General features: G+C 37.1%; 1 protein-coding gene and 1 pseudogene across 4 annotated transcripts in view; both read right to left on the minus strand.

Annotated features, from left to right (window-relative positions):
- PIK3CB (phosphatidylinositol-4,5-bisphosphate 3-kinase catalytic subunit beta) overlaps positions 1-25,214 on the minus strand; it is a 144,730-nt gene that overhangs the window by 113,282 nt on the left and 6,234 nt on the right. The window lies entirely within an intron of this gene.
- On the minus strand, positions 5,258-5,951 carry LOC107532607 (small ribosomal subunit protein eS4, X isoform-like; annotated as a pseudogene).

The raw sequence follows: 25,214 nt of genomic DNA on the forward strand, positions 1-25,214 counted from the left end.
AACAAAACTGTACTTTATGAAAAGATCTTCTATGAAGATCTTCTATGAAGATCTCCATTGTTAAGTAAAAAACACAATGTGCAAAGGAGAGGGTGGGAAGACCAATTTGCAAAACAATAGGTATAATAATATGCCACCTTTGGAGTCAGTGGGTTTTTATTTATTTTAAGAATTTTTTATTGATTTTTAGAGAGAGAGGAAGGGAGAGGGAGAGAGAAACATGGACTGGCTGCCTCCTGCATACCCCACACCAGGGATCGAAGCCTACAACCTGGGCTTGTGCCCTGACCAGGAATCAAACCAGCAACCTTTCAGTGCATAGGATGACACCCAACCAACCAAGCCACACAGGCCAGGGCTGGAGTCGGTGGGTTTTTAGGGTTTAGCTAGAAAGAAATAAGAATCTGCATTTGTGTTGCCTTTATTTATATAAACTCTAGAAGAATAAATAAGAGACTAATACAGATTGGGGAGAGGGGAGGTTGGAGAAATGGGGTGAAAAGGAACAGCCTGGCTGAGGACAAGGGTGGGAGAATTTCCATTGTTCCTTTTTACACTTAAAAGTTTTTAACCCCACAGGAATCTATTAACAGGCAAAAATAGGACCCAAATACTATCAATATACACACACGATGACACGAACTATTATTTTACCATCTCTGTAACTGAGAACCCAGCATTGCCCATCTCGCTAAGGTTTGCAGTGTGATACTGTCCATGTGTCTAAATCATCAGCCCAAGATCTCTAATGCTAATCTCCTTGAGAAAGGATATTTACTCCTTAAGTCCACTTTGCTTCTCTGAAGGCCAGGGTGAACCTCTTCTCCCCTAGTTACACAAAGCCTCCTGTCTGTTCTGAACAAAGGCCTCACTTCAGGGTTCTCTCACTCTCACCTGTAAGTCCAGGGGTTAATCTTTTCTACTCACCAGCAATTCACCCTAATAACTAAGTAATGGTCCAATAAATAAGAAAACTTGTAAAAGGGAGACATCCAGAGTTTGGACCAATAATGTCTCCTCCTTAAACTGAAACAATGAGCCCCTATCCTGAACTGTCCTCCATAGTAAATTATATCATCCATCTTTCATTTACCTAAAATGCAAAGCATTATTTGACTAAATTCAGGTAACACCAAGATTAAGTATGAGCACATGAGGTCCAAACCTCTGGTGCCTGTGCCAGTGTTGCTCATTCCAGCACCCTGTCCATCCAGCCAACTGCTATACACCTGCACCACTTCAGATGACATTTTCTCTAGAGCGCTTCCTGACCCCCCAAGGCTCACTCCCATGGGATCCTTCTGTGGCCTGTATGTATCTCACTTATTACAGTGCATCACAAATATGAGTTTGCTTGTCTCTATACTTGGCTGTGTATCCCTCAGGATAAGAAGAAAATCACATTCATATTTATAATCTGGGTAACCAGCCACTTGCCTTTGCCTGTGGTAGGTTATCAAAAATGCTCACTAAATGAATTTAAGAAACTACACTTGTAAACAAATTGTTAAGTGTGGCAGAAATCCCACTTAATGTTCTGCTTATTCTGAAAGGCATTTTACTTTATTCAGCCTCTGTTTTGAAGGAAACAGCACCTCAATAACACTTTTCCTTAATGAAATATGTTAATAAATATCTTAGATGTAAAATTTTCATACAAAACAACTCAAAATATTAAGAACATATCTCAATTACTTCAGAATACTGCATAAAACTATGTAAAAAGTATGTATGTCTATTAAGAGATAATAAAGGAAAAAAACTGATGTTAGAGGGCTAAACTTTTAAGACCTTTTGTTCATTTTTTCTGTTTTAAAGAAACTGAGATATAATGATAAAAAATAAAGATATGTAGCATCTTATAAGATGACAGACAAGGCTATATAGGGGCCAGGGATTTTTCCACAGTGTCTCGAACATTAACTTATATGGGCTTTGCCATATGGGCTGTCACAATGGCCTGAGGAAGAGAAAGCAGAGAACAGAATAATCAACTATTCAAATACACCCAAGAACTGTATGGCAGGGATTTATAATTCAGGATGAGTATTCAAATTTTATCAGATACTGGTAAAAACTGGTACAAGGAGAAAAGCAAACTTTAAGGGTGCCTCTTAAATACATCCTAGCTAACCATGAGCCTGTCCTCCAAATACTGTTCTCAAAATCCAGGAATTCAGTAGCTTTTTTATTTTCTGTCAGAGAATAAGAAACGATAGAATTAGGAAATACACTAATGTATACTGACCCATGCATACACACATCTATGGTTATTTCTATCTATCTAAACAGACCAAGAATTCACACTGAGCCCTGATCAGGTAGCTCAGTTGGTTAGAGCGTCGTCCCTATAGGTCAAGGTTGTCGCATGGATCCTCCATCAGGGCACAAACAAGAATCAACTGACGAATTCGTAAATAAGTGGAACAATAAATTGATGTGTTTCTCTCTCTCCCTACTTCCTCTCTCTCTCTAAAAACCAATGAATCAAAAATTTTTTTAGCCCTAGCCAGCTTTGCTCAGTGCTTAGAGCGTTAGCCCCTGGACTGAAGGGTCCAGGGGTCGATTCAGGCCCAAGGGCACGTACCTCCAGTGCAGGCTCAATACCTGGCCCGGTTGGGGGGCGTGCACAGGAGGCAACCACTCGATGTGTCTCTCTCACAAAGATGCTTCTCTCTCTCTCTCTCTTCCTTCTACTCTCTCCAAAAACCAATGGAAAAAAATATCCTTGCTAAGGATTTTTTTTTTAAAGGTAGGTTTTTTTAAGAATTCATACTGTTATCTCAGATTGTAATCCAAAATCACAATGTTCATTCAAGCCATATTTATAACTACCTTTACCAGAGAGATAAACTCTCATCCTTAATATATTAAAAAGCTTAATCCTAAATTCACATAAAAGTTATGAGATTCCTAAATCAATCCAATATGAAAAACAATATACTGTCTAGAGTTCAGTTATTTGTTCTGTGGACCCTGAGAAAAAAGATACCTACCAAGAAGGGCTCACTGCCTCTACTCTAGGCTCTACAATTCATCTGTGCCAGAGCAACAAGACTGTGCCTTGTACAGCAAAAATCAGATCACTCCAATTCCTTGCTTAAAATCTTCCAAAAGGTTTCCATTGTAACCCTACCTGATTTGCAACTATGACCTACAAAGACCCTACCTATATGATTTGGTATCTGTCTACCTTTGATCTCATCTTCCACTCTCTTCATCATTCACTACTCTCTAGCCATACTGGTTTTGCTGTCCCTTCCACACATACATTGTCCCTACCTTAGGGCTTTTGTACTTGTGTTCTTTTAGCTTGGAATGTTCTGCCCCAGGTCATCGGCCACCTTCTAACATTCATGTCTCAACTCAAAAGTTACCTCTTTTAAGAGGGTTTCTGTGTATCACCAGGGCCATTCTTATGGACAAAAAGGGTTTCTACAGGAAGTAACCTCACAGAGTGATCTAATCACAAATTCCTAACTGAGCAGGTTATGGTGGATAGTCACGCCCCAGGCATATAACTTTAGTAAAAGGTTTATCTTTGCTTTAAGCAAGTCCTATCCATTGTTTCTATGCATCTAGGTTAACACACTTTCAAAATGCCTCTTTTCAGACCCCTTAGAAGCCACCCTCAGGGGCACATTTCTAGCCCTGGCGGGTTTTCCTCTGTGGTTAGAGCCTCAGCCAGAAGACTGAAGGGTCCCTGGTCTGGCCAAAAGCATGTACCTCATTTGCAGGCTCAATCCACAGCCCCAGGTCAGGGTGCGTGTGGGAGGAAACCGATCAAAAAAAGAGGGAGAACACATATTCTTGTTAACTATACTGTAATTCAATCTCCACCTTGTGCTTTCTCCTACCTTCATGTAATCTTCCCTCCTTCCCTAATTCCAAATGTGTAAAAGAAGCTGCAAACTCATTCTAAGCAGCAGTTTTCTCAGCCTGTTGAGATCTTGCTTGCTTCCAGGAGTATCCTGTCTGGCTCAAATTAATTTTTATAAAAATTTTCTACAGGCTTGGAAGTTCTTAGATTAACAATGTCTATCACTTTATCACCTTCATAATACTTATTAGTACTTAAAATTCTCTTTTATTTTTTACATGTTTTTCACTGCAAAAATGGAAAGTCTTGAGGATAGCTTTTAATCCACACAACTTTAACTTTTTTTAAACTTTCCTATAAGTCTAAAATTATTTCAAATAATTCTCCATGGAATTACTTATTCTGGACATTTTATATAAATGGAATCATATAATACACCATCTTTTATGACTAGCCTCTTTCACTTAGCATATTTTCAAGGTTCACCCTTGCCTGTGGTAGCATGTACAAGAACTGCATCTATTTTTAAGGCTGAATACTATTCCACTGAATGGATAAACTGAGTTTTATTCATCCATTCACCAGCTAATGGACATTTGTGCTGTTCCCACTTTTTGGTTATTATAAATAATGCTGCTTCAAACATCCATGTACAGTTTTTTTTGTACGGCCATGTGTTTCAGTTCTCTTGGGTATATACCCAGGAGTGGAATTCTGTCTGGGTCATATGATAACTCTATGTTTAACCTGAAAAACTGATAAGCTGCTTTTTCAAAGTGGAAATGCTATTGTACAATCTAGCAATATATGAGGGTTCCAACTCCACAACACTTCTTACTGTCCACCTTTTGGTTATAGCCATTCTAGTGGTATGAAGTGGTAGCTCATTATGATTTTGATTTGCATATCCCTAATGATTAATGATGCTAGCAACTGATCATATGCTTACTAGCCATTTGTATGTCTTCCTTGGAAAACGTTTTATTTAAACATGTTGCCAATTTTTAAGATGGATTATTTAAATTTTTATTTTTGACTTGTAAGTGTTTATATATATGGCTTATTTGATGCATGTTTTACTAATACAATGAATGGGTTATCAATAAGATCAAGAAAGAAATCAAAAACTTCCTGGAAACAAATGAAAATGAACACACAACAACCCAAAGTCTATGAGACACAGCAAAAGCAGTCCTAAGAGGGAAGTTCATAGCACTACAGGCCTACCTCAAAAAGCAAGAGAAGTTTTTAGTAAATGATCTAACCCTACAACTTAAAGAATGAGAAAGCTCCCCTGTGAGGCCATCCGAACCAGGGCTTTTGTTTGCTGGGAGTTTTTTGTTTGTTTGTTTTTTCATGCTGTATTATCTTTAATTAAGTACAAAGACTTTTCCAATCATGTCACCTAGAGCTTATTTTACCCGCTGCTCTGTTTGGCTACCGGTCTGTTGTCTCTTCAGCAATAGTGAGGCAGACACCCTTTCCACCGGGAAGGGAAATCCATGGTTTTTTGCCTTTACCAATTACAAAAATGTTGGAAAGCCAGGTCGCAAAGCTGTTGCCATTGGCATCTTTCACATGAATTATGTCAAAAGAACCAGGGTGCCTCTCTCTGTTGGTTATCACGTCAAGTCTTCCCAGGTTAGCATCTCTGGTCACCATACACGGATTACCAATGTCAAACTTGATGAACTCAGTAATTTTGCCAGTCTCCAAATCAATGTGAATGGTGTCGTTTACCTTGATGAGGGGATCAGGGTAGTGAATGGTGCGAGCATTACGGGTTACCAGATAAGGGATTCCTTTTATGTCCACAAAGATCTTCCTCACTTTGCACAACATGTACTTGGCCTCCTCAGGTGTAATACGATGAACAGCAAAGAGACCCTTGGTGTCAGAGATCAGAAGGAAATTCTCTCCAGTCTTAATGCTGGATATGTTATATCAGTTTGGACCTTGCCATAGATCTTAATAACCACTGCATGCAGATCTTCTTTACTTCATCTCCTGTTAGAGCATACTTAAGTCTGTTCCTTAAGAAAATGATGAGAGGAATACATTCACTCAACTTGTGGGGACCGTTATATGGAGCTGCTACATGCTTCAGATGCTTCTTGGGACCACAAGCCATGGCTGCGCTAGGCACAGAAAGAGAGCTGCTGGGAGTATTTTTATTGCTGCTTCGATTTCATCGGTTGTTAGTTGCCTATTCAGGTTTTCTGATTCTTCTGATTCAGTTTTACATGATCTCACTCATATGTGGAATCTAATAAACAAAATAGACCAAGGAACAAAACAGATCCAGAGACATAGAAGCTGGAACAGACTGATGAATTTCAGTGGGAAGGCGGGGGTGGGGGAGTAGGTGGTGAGAGACTAATCAAAAAACTTATATGCATATATGCATAACCCATGGACACAGAAAATAACGTGGTGAAGGCCTGGGGAGCGGTGGGGGATGCAGGGGGGATCAACGGAGGAAAAAAGGGGGGGATATCTATAATACTTTCAACAATAAAGATAAATTTTTAAAAATAAAATAATAACTCCATCATACATTTTTAAGCAAATAATGTCTTACGTTATGAAAATAGTTTTGACCTTGCAGATCTCTGAGAAATAACTCAGGGACCTCCAGAAACCACCCCCAGACCATACTTTGAGAACCACTGCTCGGTTCTGTGCTCCCATAATACTCTGGATAGAGCAGCTCGGTCATTTGTACTTCACACAGTAGTATCTGAATTATCTGTTTGTTTCAAAGTTGCTTAGAGCCATGAGCCTTCTTCAGCTTTGCATCCCAGTGCCTCACAAAGCATATAGCATATATCCTCTCAATAAACGTTCCATGAATAAAATGGTAAAAATACAGGTAAATGTTCACACACCCTAATTAACAGAAAGGTATATGTGAATGAACCAGATTTTCCCATGGCCGATTCTTTAGCTAATACAAATGTATAAAAGAAAATCTTATGATAAACTGAAAGCAATGCCAACAGTAGAATAAAGGATACATTCAGACCTGGCTTAACCACACTAGATTAGACCTTTTCAAAATTCAGCCCTGAGGGAACAAGGAAAGCAGATCCTAAAAAACATCTTAGACTGTAAACAAACACCCACAGCTCCAGTCTTCTGACTAAATAAAAGTATCCACCTCTGCAACAAGACAATTACACTACTGTCTGAAAAAATGGCAGGGTTGGGAAGAGGGAGTGTTGGTGTCAAGGTAGGGACAGTGCCAGTGACTGATAACTAGAATCAAACGGGTATTCTCAGCTTATGAATTTCTTCAAATTTTGTCAATCACACTAGAGTATTTTTTTTAAATGTCCTGCCTTTATTCGCCTTGTTTTTCAAATCAATACCTCCTTTTATTTCTATGAATGAACATCATCCTCCCAATCCAATTAAACACCAACATCATAACATTATTGAAAATAGGACACATATTTGTCTCTCTCACTTATACCTAGTCTAGTACCTTGAAGCTCAACCAATCTGTCTAGGTTTGTTCATTAAAAGGTTATCTGAAGAGGTGTGCATGCCAAGGAAAAAGATCCTTTTGTAGTAAGGTCTGGGATGGGTTAGAGTGGAATGGCACACTGACCAAGAGGATGAGAAAACTTCTTGCAACAATTCTCAGGAGTGAAGGGGAAATTGAATGCAGAGCTAAAGGAGCCTGGGGTTCAAGGGTCACTACAGACTGCACACCCTAGTGCTGATGGACACCTTCCCTAGGTCTCCACTCTCAATTGTAAAATGAAACTCTAAAATGCAGGAGAGCTCTCTAACATGATTTTCAGGAAGTCTATGTTGCCCAGGAAAGCCCCAACCCCATGGCAGAACAAATCTGACATTCCAAAGATCTGAATTTAGAGTCATGCATCAGTATTTCACATTTTGGCAGAGCACTTAATTACCATAAGATAACTTACAACAAATAGGTTAATACTTTTAACAGATTTTCTAAATAAGGAAATAGAGACAGAAGTAACCTGACAAATTACTTGACCTCTTATAGAAAAAAATCCATATTAATACTTTAGAAAATAATAGTTATTAAAATAATTTCCTAGCTCCTATTATGTTTTATAAAGGATTCCTTAAACTTTTAGTTGTTAAAATCACAACATATTTTTCATTGGCAGCACAACTTGTAAATACAGCACCATACAAAGACATTCAGTTTGCAATGCCCTTAGAACAAGGTTCATAGAACCATGTCATGGTTTAAACAGGGGGGTGGGGAACATCCAGCCCTTGAAATCATTTGGTCTGGCCTTGCCACGGCAACGGCAGGCGGGACTCGAAATTCAATAAATCTAGGAGCTTTTTTCATAGCTAATTTTTAAATTGATAATTTTGTATGGCTTTCAAATGATGTTATAAATATCCAAGTGGCCCTTGGCAGAAAAAAGGTTCCCAGCCCTTGGTTTAGAAAATAGGCTTTTCTTGTGAAGGGGAAACTATTACCCATTAAAATCTCACTATATTCTCAATTTTATTTCTCATGTTACCTATTCAAAAAGTCTTCTATGACCTTTAGATTATGTTTATTATTCTCATTTGATATTCTCACCAACTGTTAAGAATATCTCTACAAAATAAGCTAATATCTAGTCATTTAATGCAAGACACACAACTCCTTAAGAATTCTTAATTTCTGCAATTTCTTTCCTAGGCAGAGTGTAAGCAGCCTTTTTAAAACCCAGTAAGTATAAAAATCAACATTAAGAAGTCCACTTCCCATTTTTAAAGGATTCTTCCCCTTACAAAAAGAATCAGGATTTCATTCATTAGATCAGCAGAGCAATAGTTGTTGTTTTTTTTAATCCTCACCCAAGGATATTTTTTTTATTGCTTTTCAGAGAGAATGGGGGGGAGGTGCATCAATGTGAGAGAGAGACACTGATTGGTTGCTTCCTGCACATCCCCCAACTGGGGCCAGGGATCAAGCCTACAACTGAGCCTTACAACCGAAGTACGAGGTCCTTGACTGGAATCGAACCTGAGACATTTCAATCTGCAGGCCAACTCTAACCACTGAGTCAATCCAGCTAGGTCAGCAGAGCAACAGTTTCTGTGTGGATTAAGAGAAATGTATGTTGACACACAATTATAAACACATCAGTGGTTTATAAAATCTTCAATGATTTTTCAGACTTGAAAAGAAACAGTAAAGAGGACCATCACTATTAAAATCATTCAGCCACATAACTAAACATGCTCGCCAGAGAGGAGTCCCAGGGACTGAACAAAGAAGGCCCTGAATTCCAGGGAACCTGAAGCCTGTTTATTTAGAATTACTCTGGACTAAGTTAAACTTGAAAAGAGACCAACAGGAGGTAAAGTGCTAGAATGGCCAGGAGAAAAAATAAGCTCACATTAGGGGAATAGGAAAAGATGGGAGATATGTGGGATCACCCTGGAAAACAAGTCGACTGGCAAGGAGTGATAACTGCACATGGCTGAATGTTGAACATGATCATCAAAACACAAGAAACTGGGATGTTGCAGGCATCTGTAGGCAGACAACTAAATGCTTACTCTTTACAATAAACTTCTGTACTTTTAAACTTTATACTATGTGCAAGCATTCCACAGCTCCTACAGTTCTTTGTGGAACTGCCCTCAAATACATAAATTATATGCATACATACAGATGTGTTAACCACTATTCTGAATGTGAGCCATTTATTGCAGTATGTCAATTTGCCTTCATTGTTTCTTTCACTGGTCATAATCCATACTTTGGATCATACAGAATCTGAACCAAATGTTTCAAAGTAAAATCTAAACCTTATTTTTACAGTGCAGGAGTACTTATAATGGCAAAAGACTGTAAAATAAAAGTCCTTCAATAGGGGACTGGTTAGGTACATCCACATAATGTAATGATCTGCAGTTATTATTTTTAAAAGTCTTTAAAATTGTGGAAAGGCCACACACACACACACAAAGCTGCAACATGCAGAACAATGTTTAGAATATGCTATCATTTTTGTAAAAAAAAAAGGGGGGGATATATAAATACATATGTGTTTGCTTAATATAAGCACTCAGGAAAAAATTCATTTGAGCCCTGGCTGGATAGCTCGGTTGGTTATGCTTTAATACACCAAAGTTGTGTGTTCAATTCCCAGTAAGGGCTCATACAAGTATCAACCAATGAATGCATAAATAAGTGGAACAAAAATCAATCTTTCTCTCTCTCTCTCAAATCAATCAATAATTTAAAAAAAAAAAATGCATTTGAAACCATTGCTTGCCTCATGAAAATTGGATATCTGAGAGAAAGGTAGAAAGGAGACTTTTCACTATATGATCTTTGTTTCCTCTTGAACTTTGAATCATGGCATAGTATTACCTGTTACCTGATCTAAAAACAATAATTAAAAAATAAGAGCTAAATCCAGCATCTTGAGGCATCTAATTCCTGTACTTACCTCAACTACTAGCACTTTCAATCCCCTCCTACCAATCCCCTTTCAATCCCCTCCTGGATCTTTTACCTCTGATTCCAAAAATACACACCTCACTTGTCCTTCCTTCCTTTCCCCCCATTCTTCTTCTCTTCTCCCCTTATCATTCAAGATTACTTCCATTTGTCTCTCCCCAGTAGCTCCCTTACTTCCTACATCTAGATTTAAACACACACACACAAAACCATGTCTTTAATGATTTCAGAGAGAGGAAGGAAGAGGGAGAGATCGAGAGAAATATCAATGATGAGTCACTGATCGGCTACCTCCTGCACGCCCCCCCACCGGGGATCAAGCCTCCAACTCAGGCATGTGCCCTGACTGGGAATCGAACTGTGATCTCCTGGATCATAGGTCGATGCTCAACCTCTGAGCCACGCCAGCCGGGCCTACACCTAGATTTTGTTCCATCCCTCGAATGAGAAAGTTTTATCACCAAGTCCTCAAAACCTAATTCAAGTCTGCCTTACTGGTCCAGCTGACGCTGAACTTGGTCTCCTTGCAATTTTAGGGTGTGTTTTTTAAAACACAAGTAAGCATTATACTGTACATTGTTTTATACTGCTGATTATTTTATTACATATGTCTTGTACCCTCAATCAGATTAAGGACTGGAAAAAGATGGATTTATTTTCTCCATATGACATATGGTATTTCAATTCTGACATTATTAGAAGTTTTTATTCACCCCTCAAGTTCTAAAACTTCATTTCACCATTTCTTTTTCTAACTATGAAACTTATAACTGGCATCTATGTCACATCTAAGAAGTTAAAAAGGGAAAAATAGCCAAATATATTACTGAAACAATCAAAATTCTCTGAGTCAAAAGCTCAAAAAGCTATTTCTGATGTACAATGCAAAACCATAAAACTTCAACAAGAAAATCTAGGTGACCTTGGGTTTGGCTATGAGTTTTTAGACAACACTAAAAGCACGATCCATAGGGAGACAAGGGTAAGTTGGACTTTATTACAATTCAAAACTTCTGATGTGTTCTCCCTCCCAGGAGTACAGGAGTGCACCAGTGCCTTTACCTTCCCCTGTCTTCATCCCCCACAGGCCTGCATCTACTAAACTCTAAGGGACCCCACAAGACTTGCAACCAGGGAACAAAGGGCAGCAGGAGCTCATCCTAGGGTAACCCCCTGACCCTGTTCCCAAGGCCCCCTTTTCTCTGATTTCTTAGTGAGCCAAAGCAGCCTAGGCTCATTTCCCCACCTAGTCCCTCTCCTATTGCTTCTTCTATCCTAGGCCCTTCCATGTTTCACTGTCTCCAGCTTTAATAAACCTGCTCTTAAAAAAAAAAAAAAAAAAAATTATTCCAAAACTTCTGCTCTGTGAAAGACAATGTTAAGAAAATCAAAATCCAGTTTTATCACCATTGAAGCAGGACAGTTAAGCAACAAGAGGCTAAAATGGATTAGAGTTGAAAATACCAGTATAAACTCATATTTAGCTTAACAAAGACAGAAATGGTTATACACAGAAATATTTATAGACATATTTATATTCACAGGTTAATATACTTCCATATTTCCTTGCTTCTTCAGACAAAAACACCTAGAAGCAGTAATATCCCAGGAGTAATGAGCATGCCTAATGCCTACATCTTAGTTCCTTAGACCATCCTCCAATAAAAGGAACCAGGGCTCCTTGAAGAAATTACTGATCCTAGGACTGAGGAAGGAAACAAGGTAAACCCTGAATATCTTGTCATACAAAAAAGTAAGAAAGTGCTAAAAAAAAGAAAAAAAGGGGAAAGGAAAAACAAACTCATAATGATGGGGATTCGTCAAAAGGACACAGGAGCCACCTGAAAAAGTTCCCAATGGCCAAAACTGGAACATTTTAAATAAAATTAAGAAAGTAGTATTGGATTATAATCTCAAGTATAAAATAAATATCCAAGAGTCTATACTAATGTAAACAAATGAACAAATAAATAGATAAATAGAGGGTAGGGAAGAAGACAAATCCCCCATGCAGAGGAATTACAAGTAATTTATGCAAATACTCTCCCTCAAGGAGAAGGAACATAACTTCCCACTCCTTAAGTGTGGAGTGCACAAAGTGTCTTCCTTTCAAAGAGTGTAACAAGAAAAGGAGGGAGGGGCAGTAACTTTATCATGGAGAAACCTGGTAAATACTACCTCAGCCAGGTGATCACAATCAGCATCAACAGTGATTAAGTCATATTGATAGTAAGTACCTTGATAAGATGTGATGAAATGGCACTTTGTCTCTATGGTCTTCCTCCCAAAATCCATTAACTCCAGTCTAAACGTATTTTAAAAGTCAACTGAGAAATCCAACTGAAAGGCATCATGCAAAATACCTGATTAGTATTCCTCAAAACTGTCAAGATCTTCAAAAACAAAGAATATCTGAGAAACTAAGAGGCTAAGAGGAACTTTAAGAAAAAGCTAAGAGGTTGCCCTTGGCCGGGTATCTCAGTTGGTTAAGAGAGTCTTCCCAATATCTGCAGTCGGAGCACAACCAATGAATGCATAAATAAGTGGAAAAACAAATTGATGTTTCTCTCTCTCTCTCAAAATCAATCAATAATTTTTTTTTTTAAATCTCAAAAGAAAAAGCTAAGAGGAACTCTAAGGAAACATGACAACTAACTACAATGTGGTATCCTGGATGGGATCCTAGAACAGGAAAAAAGACATTGGGTAAAAACTAAAGAAATCTGAAAAAAATATGAGCTTTACTTACTAATAATTTATCAAGACTGATTCACTAAATGTAACAAATATACCATATTAATGTTAATATAAACTACATACAGAGCATATGGGAACTCTGGACTATCTTGGTAATGTTTCTGTAAATCTAAAACTGTTCTTATAAAATTTTTTAAAACTACCTCTGCCTTCAGATTCTCAAACTTGCTTTTTTATCTTTTTATAATTCACAATCAAACCTTAACTTCTTGACAATTACGACTTACAACATTTTTCTCTTAAATATACTTTTGGGAGAGCCTAAATTTATTACCCTTTTTTATACAATTTAATCCTTGCCTTTTTAGGCTTGGTTTTATATTTTTAATATATTTGAAAGAATTGTTTTTCTACTTGTTAACTGGATAATGAAATAGAAGTCAGCTCTGCCTTTTTGCTGTCCTTTAAAAGTTTAACGCCATTTTGCAACCATCATAACAACTGACTAAGCTACCAAAAAACTCAATGTATGCTAAAATTGATGAAAGTTTGATGAGGAATGGGATCTTTACTTAGACTCAAAGTATCTTCCCACAGAAAGGCTTTTTAATGAAAAAAGCAAAAATTAATAACTTTAAATGGAGAAATCAAGCCAATATCACTTTAATCACGTGATCAAAGTTAAAATGACCAATAATGGCATGAACTGCCATCTTGTGTATGCTGAGGAACACATATCATCACTTCTGTGGTGTTTCTGCCAAGAGTGCATAACCTGGATCTACTCATGAAGAACAGACAAACCCAAACTTAGGAACATTTTACAACATAAACTGATCTTTACTTTCCAATTATATCAAAGTTATTTAAAAAAAAAGGTAAAGGAATTATTTCAGATTAAAGGAAATTAGAGGGAACTGACAAGCATATATGCATAATATGACAGTGGACTGGGTGGTACTGGTGATGTAAAAAATATTGTTAGTACACTTGGTAAAACTGGAATATGGACTACATCAGATAATAATATCGCATCAATGTTAATTTCCTAAATTTGGTAACTATAACTATGGCCATGCAAAACAATGTCTACTGATATATGCAACAACTTGGATAAATCTTCAGAAAATTATGCTGAGTGCAAAAAAAAAAAATCTCAGCCATAGCTGGTGTGGCTCAGTGGTTAGAGCACTAGCCCACACACCGAAGGGTCACAGGTTGGATTACCAGTCAAGGGCACATCCCTGGGTTGCAGGTTCGATCCCAGGCTCTGGTAGGGGCACGTGCAAGAGGCAACCAATCCATGTGTCTCTCTCACATCAATGTTTCTTTCTCTGTCTCTCCCTCTCCCTTCCACTCTCTAAAAAAAATATATCAAAGGAAAAAATATCCTCGGGTGAGATTAACAACAAAAAATGTAGCATGAGAGATTCTTGTGATGTAACTTGTATCTTCACTCTGGTGGTGATCACACAAATCTACACGTGATTAAACTGCACAGAACTAAATATACAAACTATAGTAAGTGCATGTAAAACTGATGAAATTTGAATAAGGTGGATGGACTATACAAACCAATTTCCTGGTTGTGATATTATTCTATAGTTATGCAAGATGTTACCACTGGGGAAATATTAGTAAAGGGTAACCAAGATTCTTCTGTATTATCTTACAACCACATGTGAATCTACAATTATTTCAAAATAAGAAAAATAATTTAATGATGCCTAGAACTGTTGGAGTGACTACAATGTGCAAAACAATATTTAGAGTATGCTATTGTTTTATGTTTAAGAAGGGAGGAAGAGGGGATATATAAACACGTATCTGTACTTATTTATACATTTATTTATATAAATACTCAAAAAATGCATTTTTAATTATTGTTATCCTCAGAGAATGAAAACTGTGTGGCTAGGGAAAGGATGGAATGATTATCATTTCTCTAGGTTCAATGTTCCTCATTCAAGGCTTTCTCCAGTTTAATTCAAACATTATCAAGCGCCTACTATGTGCCAGGCACTATGCCAAGTATTTTAGTGGTGCTGCAGGGTGAAACTAAATTATACAAGACATTACAAGAGATAGTTCCCCACACTCAGAAAGAGGCAAATAATTAGATATGGAAATTTAAAAAGAATAGGGTGAACACTAAGACAAAGGAACAGGATATAGAAGTGGGGCTCTTAGTATAAACCTTGATGGTTTCTAGGAGTACGCAAGTTGAGAAAGGCTAAATAAGGGCAAAAGCAAAAATTAATAACTTAATTTTGGGGGGCCAGAGTAGCAGAAAGCTTTCTCAATGTGAGTGGATGTGGATGGATGCTATACTAACAGCTCTATATGAATTACCACATGATGAGGTGTCATTATCCCAATTACCCCATTTTACAGATGAGGAAATGGAGGCACAGAAAGAAGAGATAACCTGCCCAAGATCGCATGCCTACTTATTATGAATTCAGTCCAGTTCTAAGACAGCAAAAGAAAGGTTGAGTCTTGGGTTTCAGTATCAGCCTTGAGAAGACATGGTTTGTTTCACTCCTATCCTTTATTCTTCTTTCCTTAACTTTTTCTTTCCCTTCATTCTCCTTCTAGCCCTCTCTAGATTTACTCATCTTTCCTTCTTAACTCAATCTTTCTTTCTCTGTCTCCACACATACCTTGCACAGGTCGATCTCAAATCTGGCCATTTTAAAACTAGTCAAAACTATAGCAAAAGATTAGAAACAATTTAAACATCTATTCACACACAAATAGAGAAAAATTATATTGACATAATGGAATACTAAGGAACCATGGAAAAGAATAAAGCAGTTCTATACCTACAGAGTATCAAATATATTGTTAAATGATAAGCAAAGATACAAAGAACAATGAGTATGCTATGTGAGGGTGGGACTTTATGTGTATATGCTATTCATAAATGCATAGGTTACCTAAGGAACAGCACACAAAAAAACTTAAAAGAGTGTGATTATCTCCTGAGAGAATTGGGTAGTTGGGAGAAAAGAGGTAGAAGATTTACATTTCACTGTATACATTTTATATTTTATATAACATGCATGTACCAACTATTAAAAGTAAATATATATTTAAGTAAAATAGTTGAAAACCAGAAGGTGGTAAGTCTCCTTGGGGACTATCATTTACTTGCTAGTAACAATGCGACTGCCCTCACTGTGAGTCCCAAATGGTAACAGGGAGTTTTGAGAGCTTCTCCACCTCACCTGTGAGAGCAGATAACGCACCACTTCAGGACCAATCCATGAGTAATACTACAGAGAATTAAGTACACATAAACTCCTTTTAAAAATAATCTTCTAAATAAGATCTAAACCACAGAGCCCCTAGTTCCTTATTTTCAGTATTACTTAAGTACAGTCATCAAAGTTTGTTGCTGGAGAAGAGCTTTGCTATGGAGAGCATGAACTGATCTCTGCCGGCAACCGTAAGTCTACATAACCAAGTAAAAAGTCAATTCAGGAAGATGAAATGAAGATTCTAGTAAACTGGTGGCCCAATTCAAATCCTGATGCATGGGGCCCTGACTTTGCGGTTTCCCATTATCCACAGCCTCCTGGGTACACACAGCCATCCAGCAATCTCCATCTTGGAATTCTCTTGCTCAAAACCTGAAATGCTCCCAACTATCTAAAATTTAACCCCTTTGCCTGGTAATCCAACTGTAAACAATGAACAAGCACCATTGATTTCTAGCTCCACCTCATCCCCTAACTGTTCAACCTCGGGAAAGTTCCCTTAACTTCCACTTTCTCATTCGTAAAATGGAATGATTATTAAATTATATGACCTTTAAAGTCCATTTCAACTATAAATTCCACTTGATCAAGCCACTCTACACCTCACAACTCCTCAGCTTTTGTTCTAGTCAAACAACTCTCCAAGCTTCTTCCTACAAGGCCCTGCATGGCCCCAGCCTCCCTCTTGGACTCATTCTACACATCTCTTAACCTACACCTCTCACCCTCACTCTCTCCTCTCAAGCTATCTATGGCCTTTTACTTTCTCCAAGATGCCAGGGTTCCTCCCACCAGAATATTCCCATGTGCTATACCACCACATCCCACCTATCCTAGGCATTCTCAGTAATGTCAAACCCAATGTTCCCTTTTTTAAAATAACAAATATTTTGTAACATCCCCTTTACCATTCTGAAATAAAATCTGTAGATAAGACAAATTAAACATAATTTTAAATAACCACATATATGTATATGTTATATAGAGTCCTAACTATATTATAAAGGAGGGATAAAGAGCATAATTTAGTAAAAAATAATATATAAGCTAATAGTAAGTTCTCTAGTACAATTACTTTGGAAGGGACTGGAGCAGCAGAATACTACTGTTTTTTATACTCTTGGAGGACTATTTAACCATTCAAACAATATAAATGAAAGTATAACTCTAATTTAAGAAAACAACAAGAAACTAGGAACTAAAAAACCAGAGTTCCAATATCAGCTTTGCCAGTGACAAGTCTAACGTCACTTCTAAATTTTTATTTATTTTTTTAATTTAAAGTCACTTCACCTGTCTGGCCCTCAATTTTAGCCTGGGTGATGAGAGCAGACAAGACTGTCACAGTCCCTGGGAGGTGATCAAGCAGGTGGTACTCCAATCTTACTCCACCACAACAGCAGCTCAGCTATGATTTATTTATACACTGCAGCTAGCATCTGTTTATATAAGGCTTCTCTATTACTCCTTGTATTATAAAAGGGACTGTTGGCAGTTTCTTATACAACTAAACATGCAATTACCCTATGATCCAGCAATTGCTCTCATGGGCATTTATCCCAAAGAAACGAAAACTTATGTCCACACAAAAACCTGTGTTCATACAAAAAACAAATGTTCAACCCTGCTTTATTTGTAATGGCCAAAAACTGAAAACAATCCACATCTTTCAACAGGTAAGTAGTTAAACTGTGGTTCATCCATCTCGTGGAATTCTACTCAGCAATAAAAAGGAGCGAACTATTAATACATGCAACACTTGAATGAATCTTCGGGAAATGGTGGCAAGTGAAAAAAAAGTAATCTCACCTGGCTGGCGTGGCTCAGCAGTTGAGCACTGACCTATGACCGAGGAGATCGCAGTTCGATTCCGGTCAGGGCACATGCCCAGGTTGCCAGCTCAATCTCTGTGCAGGGGTGCCGGAGGCAGCCAATCAATGACTCTCTCATCATTGGTGTTTCTATCTCGCTCTCTCGCTCTCTCCCTCTCCCTTCCTCTCTCTGAAATAAGTAGACATATTTTTTTTTTAAAAAAGCAATCTCAAAAGATTATATACTATATGACTTCATTTCTGTAACAAATTTGAAAGGCAAAATGGAGGACAAATTAGTGGCTGCCAGGGGTTAAAGACCAGAGGGAAGTGGAAGGTGGAAGGGGTGGGGGCGCTAGAGGTAGGCGTGGTTATAAACATGCAACACAAGGGGTCCTTGTGGTGTTGAAACTGTTCAGTGTCTTGACTGGAGTGGTGCATACAAAAATCTACAGAAATGATAAAAACTGTATAGAACTTAATACAAACACACATATAAGTCCAAAGAAAACTGGGGAAATCTGAATAATGTTAGTGGGTTATATAAATGTCAATATCCTGGTTATGATACTATACTAATTTTACAAAAGGTTACCACTGGGGAGCAGCGAGTCAAGTGTACAAAGAATCTCTCTGTATTATTTAATACAACTACACAAAAATCTAAAATTACCTCAATCAAAATTTCAGTTTGCTCAGTTAGTTGGAGCATCATCCCATACACCAAAAGGTTGCAGGTTCAACTCCCAGTCAGGGCACATACCTGGGTTTCAGGTTTGGGGCGCATGCAGGAGGCAACTGATCAATATTTCTCTTCTCCCTTCCTCTCTCCCTAAAAATCAATAAGCTATTATTTAAATAAGTAAATAAATAAATATGCAGCAAAATGTTAACCAGGTGATATACAGAAGGCAAACCTAGGGCAAGGATAATCTCCTGATTAACAGCCCTATACTTAGCAGAATACATTTACCAATGGAATTGAAAAAGGAAACAGAAGTATTCGGCAATAAAAAGGAAGTATTGATACATGCCACAATATGGATAAACCTTGAAAACTTTATGTTAAGTAAAAGAAGCCAGTCACAAAAAACTGCATATTATATGATTCCATTTATATGAAATGTCCAGAATAAGTAAATCTACAGAGACATAGATTAGGGCTGGGGGCAAGGATGAAACTGGACAATAGCTAAAAGGTAATAAAAATTTTCTAAAATTTACTTTGGTATGGTTGCATAACTCTGAATATATTAAAAAAACACTGAACTGTATATTTTTTAATTTTTTATTTATTGATTTTTAGAGAGAGAAACATCAATTTGTTGTTCCACTTAATTACATATTCATTGGTTGACTCTTTTTTAAAATTTTTATTTAAGGACTTGAGAAAGAGAGAAATATAGATTTTTGCTGTTCCACCCATTTATGCACCCCCTGGTTGACTCTTGTATGTGCACTAACCAGGGATCAAACACAACCTTGGCATGTCAGGACAATGCTCTAACTAAATGAGCTACCCAGCCAGGGGCTGTTTTCAAATCCGAAATGAATGCAAATGAATAGAGACCTCCATCTTATTCACCTATGCATTAACTGCAGTACAGGTATAATACTACTCAGTGTAGAAGACAGAACAAATACAAATTTTTAAAGTTTTAACAATACTTAAACTAAACAGTGTAATTAGTGTCCATTTTGTTTAATTTTGTAGCACCTTATAGGTTATCTTTTAATCTTCAAAATAGTTGAATTTTGTTACTTTTTAATTACATGCATTTATTATATTCACCTTTTGTGTTGAATACATTATTCAGAATTCAAAAGCACCCTACCACTCAATTACTTCAGTTAACCCAGGTTCCTCCTCCCAGAGCTAACCAATGTATGCCAGTCTATGGAGTATCCTTTCAGAAATACTGCACTTATAAAGCAAGCAAATACATATATTATACTGCCTTTTTTTTTCCCTAATAGTAATGGTAGAGCGCTAGATCAGTGTGGCTCAGTTGGTTGGGGTGTTGTCCCATACAACAAAAAGCTGCAGATTTGATTCCCAGTCAGGGCACATACCTGGGTTGTGGGTTTGATCCCCAGTCAGGGTGTGTGTGGAAGGGTGGCCAATCAATGTTTCTTTCACACTGATGTTTCTGTTTCTGTTCCTCTCTCTTCCCCCTCTCTTTTTCCTTTCCTCCCTTCCTCCCTCTCTCTCTCAAATCAATAAGCATGTCCTCAAGTGAGGATTCAAAAAAAAGCAATGGTAGAATTCTACACATGCTGTGGCCATGTCTTTTTTTTTTTTTAACTTTACCCATTTATGTGACATCAGTACATAAAAACTTTCCTCATTCTGTTTTATAGCTACAGAGCATTCAACCATATGGTTGTGCTACTTTTTAAAAGTCAATCTCCTACTGCTGAACTTTTAAGTTACTTCAAGAATTTTGCTATAAATAATATTTTTAAAAACCTTAACTGGCTGCCTATTACCATAATCTTTTGAATGAATGAATAACAAATAAACTTGTACATGCATTATTTTGCAAGTGTAAGTATACTATAGGGTAATTCCTACAAAAAGGATTAATGGGTAAAAGAGTAAGTGCATTCATAACTTTGATACTGCTAAACTGCCCTTCTTAAAAGTTGTACCAATTTGTACTTTCAGGAACAATGTATAAAAATATTTTCCCCCCAATCCTATTCAAAAGTATTAAAATATTTTATCTTTACCAAGCTGACAGGTTCAAGTTACTTCAGTGTCATTTAAAATAATTTGGGCTTTTCTTTTTAAATATTTTTAAGTTATTTATTTATCTATTTACTTGAGAGAGAGAGAGAGAGATTTGTTTTTCCACTTATTTATGCATTCATTGGCTGATTCCTGTATGTACCCCAACCAGGATCAAACGCACAACCTTGGTATATCTGGACGATGTTCTAACCAACAGAGCTACCGACCAGGGAATTTGAGTTTTTCTTATAAGTATTTCACTATGTAAATCTACCCCCAAAATGCTACTTTTTAAGATTACATTTTAAAGCAAACATTATTGTTACTGTCAATAATTTATGAAGATTTCAAAAAGGATTGGGTTCTTTAAAACTTTTTTTCTTCACTGAAATCAGATCCCAACCTTAGCATACAACTAAATGTAGCAAAGTGCAAAACTTCTTTAATTCATTAAATAGCTCATTTTCAAAATGTATAACTTCAGTGTCTTCAAGTCTCCATGCCCAGTAATGAAAAAGTAATGAATATTTTTACTTTTATAACTACACAGGCCTCTTCTATAGAAACCACTGCATATAAATTAATCCAAAATTAGTGATTAGCTCAAAATAACCACTGGAGTGGGCTCCATTTAGGCAGAAAAACCTGTATGTCCCATGCGTCTCCTTCTGTGTGTCTGAGTCCTATTAATGGCTGATGTAATGTTAATGCTCACATTCTTTTCTCAAGTGAATGTGGAAAAAAGAAAAGGCCAAATAGTATAATGATTCTCTATTCACTCTTTAAGATAAAGATCAATAACCAGTTTACTGGTTCATTTAGTCAAAAGTAAATTTATGTCTAATTCTTCTATTCTCAATACTTTAAGATCAAGCTTAGCCATGCTTCAATATACTACCCAAACATATTACCTGAACAGAAAGAAAGAAAATATTTTGAGTTTTCTTATTTGAAAACTTTGGAGCCCTGGCCGATGTGGCTCACTCGGTTGGGAGTCGTCCCATGCATCAAAAGGATGCTGGTTCAATTCCCAGTCAGAGCACATGCATGCATTGTGGCTCAATTCCTGGTAGGGGGCATGTAGGAGACAGCCGATGGATGTTTCTCTCTCACATCAATATTTCTCTCTCTTTCCCTTCCTCTCTCTCTAAAAAAAAAAAAAAATCAGTAAAAATTTTAAACATTACTAAAAAAAAGAAAGGAAACTGTAAACATGATCTACACAAGCTTTTTGAACATCTAACTAGGTCATACATTGTGTACTTTTGTTAGTTACACATATATGACAAACCACAAAACCATAGTCTTTATAATTGTAAAACCAAGACAAAAGAAAAACCTTATTGTATATTCGAAACAAAGGCATACTACATCAAAAAACTAATTCATTGTTTAACTCTTAACTCTTACCCATAAAAGTGGACTACAGTCATATAAACTTGGTTCAAGAGTAATGAGAGAGCATGGCTGGCATGGCCCAGTGGTTGGGCGTCAACCTATGAATCAGGAGGTCACGGTTCGATTCCTAGTCAGGGCACATGCCCAGGTTTCAGGCTTGATCACCAGGGTGGGGCATGCAGGAGGCAGCCAATCAATGACACTCTCTCATCACTGATGTATCTTTCTCTCTCTCCTTTCCTTTCTCTGAAATCAATTTGATTTAAAAAAAAAAAAAGAGAGAGAGAGTAGTGAGAGAAAGAAAGTTAATTGTTAAATGACTGGAAAATTGCTTCCTGTTTCCAAATACACAGGTACTGAAATGAAAATAGTGATTACTATAATAATAAAAAAATAACACTTTAAGCTTATATAATCTCTTTCAAACTCCCTCTGAAAGACCCAAAAAATAAAAAACTACATTAGACTATCATTAAAAGCATAAATTCTAGAGTCAAACAGACCTGAGTTTGAAACCTGACTCTCCCAATTAAAAGGTGTGTGCCACTTGGCACACTGAACTCCAAAAGCTTCAGTTTCCTCATCTCTAAAATGACGGTATCATTAAAAACTTCATTACAAGTTTGTTATAAAGATAAAATGAAGTAATATAGAAAAAACACTTAGCATAACCTGACACATAAGTAACTATGTTAACTATTGTTACCTATAGTAAACCACACAGATGAGTTTCCTAATAGGCTATAGTGACAGCTTTAAATGACAAAAGAACATAAAAGGAAGCAGGTAACAATACACAGAATTAAAGAAATCACTGATTAAAAAATAACTCCCTGGGGCTCAAGGATAAAATGGTGAATTCTTCATAAGTTAAAGGTAAAACTGCCCTAGCTGGCCTGGCTCAGTTGTTAGAGCATCGCACCCGAGGACTGAAGGGTCTCAGGTTCGATTCCGATCAAGGGCACATACCTCGGTTGCAGGCTTGATCCGGCCCAGGTCAGGGTGTGTGCAGGAGGCAACCAATCAATGTGTGTCTTTCACATTGCTGTTTCTCTCTCTTTCTCCCTTCCACTCTCTCTGAAAAGCAATGGAAAAAATATCCTCTGGTGAGGATTTAAAAAAAAAAAAGGAAAAATAACTGAATAATTGTTGCTGGTCGGTATGACTTATAAAGTTCCTAAAAAATATTTATATAAACATAGACATATAGTCCTTGTAGAAAGAATGAGGGCCTAAAACCCAGAAGCCCCTTAGTTAAGAAAAATATTAGCACTAGAATGGTGGGTGAAGTATATCAAGATTTAAAACAATTAATGATTTCCAATGAAAAGGTGAAATTTCCACAGCCATCAAAAGGACAAAAGTGAAATAATTTCAAATGATCAAACCTAGTCCAAACCAACAACCATCATACTCCTATGAATTTTTTCTTATGCTCACAGTACAAAAAACAAGCATGTTAAGAGAATTCTCATTATTTCTCCTCAGGACATCCTGCCAAAAAGTTAACCATAATGAATCTTAATTAAGAGGAATGACATCTATATAGCTGATAAATACGAAACCTAACTTTTGAAAATATACAACTACAAAGGTAAGTTTTACCTCACAAATTACAATTTTTGTTTGGATAACATAATGGCAGAAATTTGTAGTGATTTATAAAGCTAGAGGAAAACACTGATTTTAAAGTATCTGAATACAAGAAAGAATATAAGTGGCAGGGGGGAGGGGGAAATACAAGTGGATCCTAGAGCAAATTAAGGATCCACTTGTATCCAACGATGTATCACTGGAGGCAAAAATGACAAAACTGAAGCTGTCCCACACTTCAGGCACATCATGAGAAGAAAATAATGCTGGGGAAAACAGAAGGCAGTAGGAAAAAAAGGAAGACCAAATATAAGATGGGTTGACTCCATGAAAGAAGTCATAGGCATGAGTCTACAGGAGCTGAGCAGTGCTGCTGAGGACAGGAAAGGATGCTGATGTGGAAATCACTCATTCAGAGTCACCAGGAATAGCATGTGGCATGTAACACAAATACTCAGTGGCATGTAACACAAATACAGGACCTACACTAAATCAAGAGTTCAAGAGCAAATCTTTTTTTTTTTTTTTAAAATATATCTTTATTGAGTTCAGAGAGAGAGGAAGGGAGAGGGAGAGAGATAGAAATATCAATGATGAGAGAGTCATCATTGATGAGCTGCCTGCTTCACACCCCCACTGGGGATCAAACCCACAACCCAGGCATGTGTCCTGATCGGGAATCAAACCACGATCTCCTGAATCCTAGGTCGCTGCTCAACCGCTAAGCTACACCCACCCGAGCAAGAGCAAACCATTTTAAATGACCATATTTCAACTATTTAATAGAAATTAATTACTGTGTAACTACGTGTAACTTGAAAGTAGTAGTTAGTGGCCTGGCTACAAAAACTGAGCATCTCTATTTCGAAAAGCAGGTCTTCTGTTCATTCCTATGAAAACTGTCAATATATTGAATTAAATAACCATTAAAGACAAGTTCAAAGTGCATTAAATTTAAAACTCTGACAATCTGAAATCTCATTATTTAAATCACAAAAGTTCAATCATTTACGCTAGTAAAGTACAAATGTCTCAAAATGGAGTATGACCTTTGGTTGACGGTCACCTCAAATTTCTTCCAGTGGCTCAGCAGGTAAGGAATTCATGGAATTCAGGTCTTCAAGGTCTAGTAAGCACTGTGGTTAAACCACCCAGTCAACACCAAATTATGTGGGGCAATGCCTGATGATTATCTAACTCCTTTGACGCCTCCCATCTTTTCACTACTTCACAACTAACATTACTTCTAAATGGTAAAAGTAGATATGAAATTAGTAAATATTATAAATAAGTTATTAGAAATGAAAGAAAAAACTACAGTCAGGAATGTGGGTAAACTGCAGTTTAAATAAAGCTTCTGAATTACTCAAGGATTTCTTTTAACCCACGTAATCCTCCTGAAGGCATGGCTAATCAGGATCACATTTCCCCTGAA

This window comes from Miniopterus natalensis, chromosome 15 (assembly GCF_054644295.1).
Source record: "Miniopterus natalensis isolate mMinNat1 chromosome 15, mMinNat1.hap1, whole genome shotgun sequence".
Lineage (NCBI taxonomy): Eukaryota > Metazoa > Chordata > Mammalia > Chiroptera > Miniopteridae > Miniopterus > Miniopterus natalensis.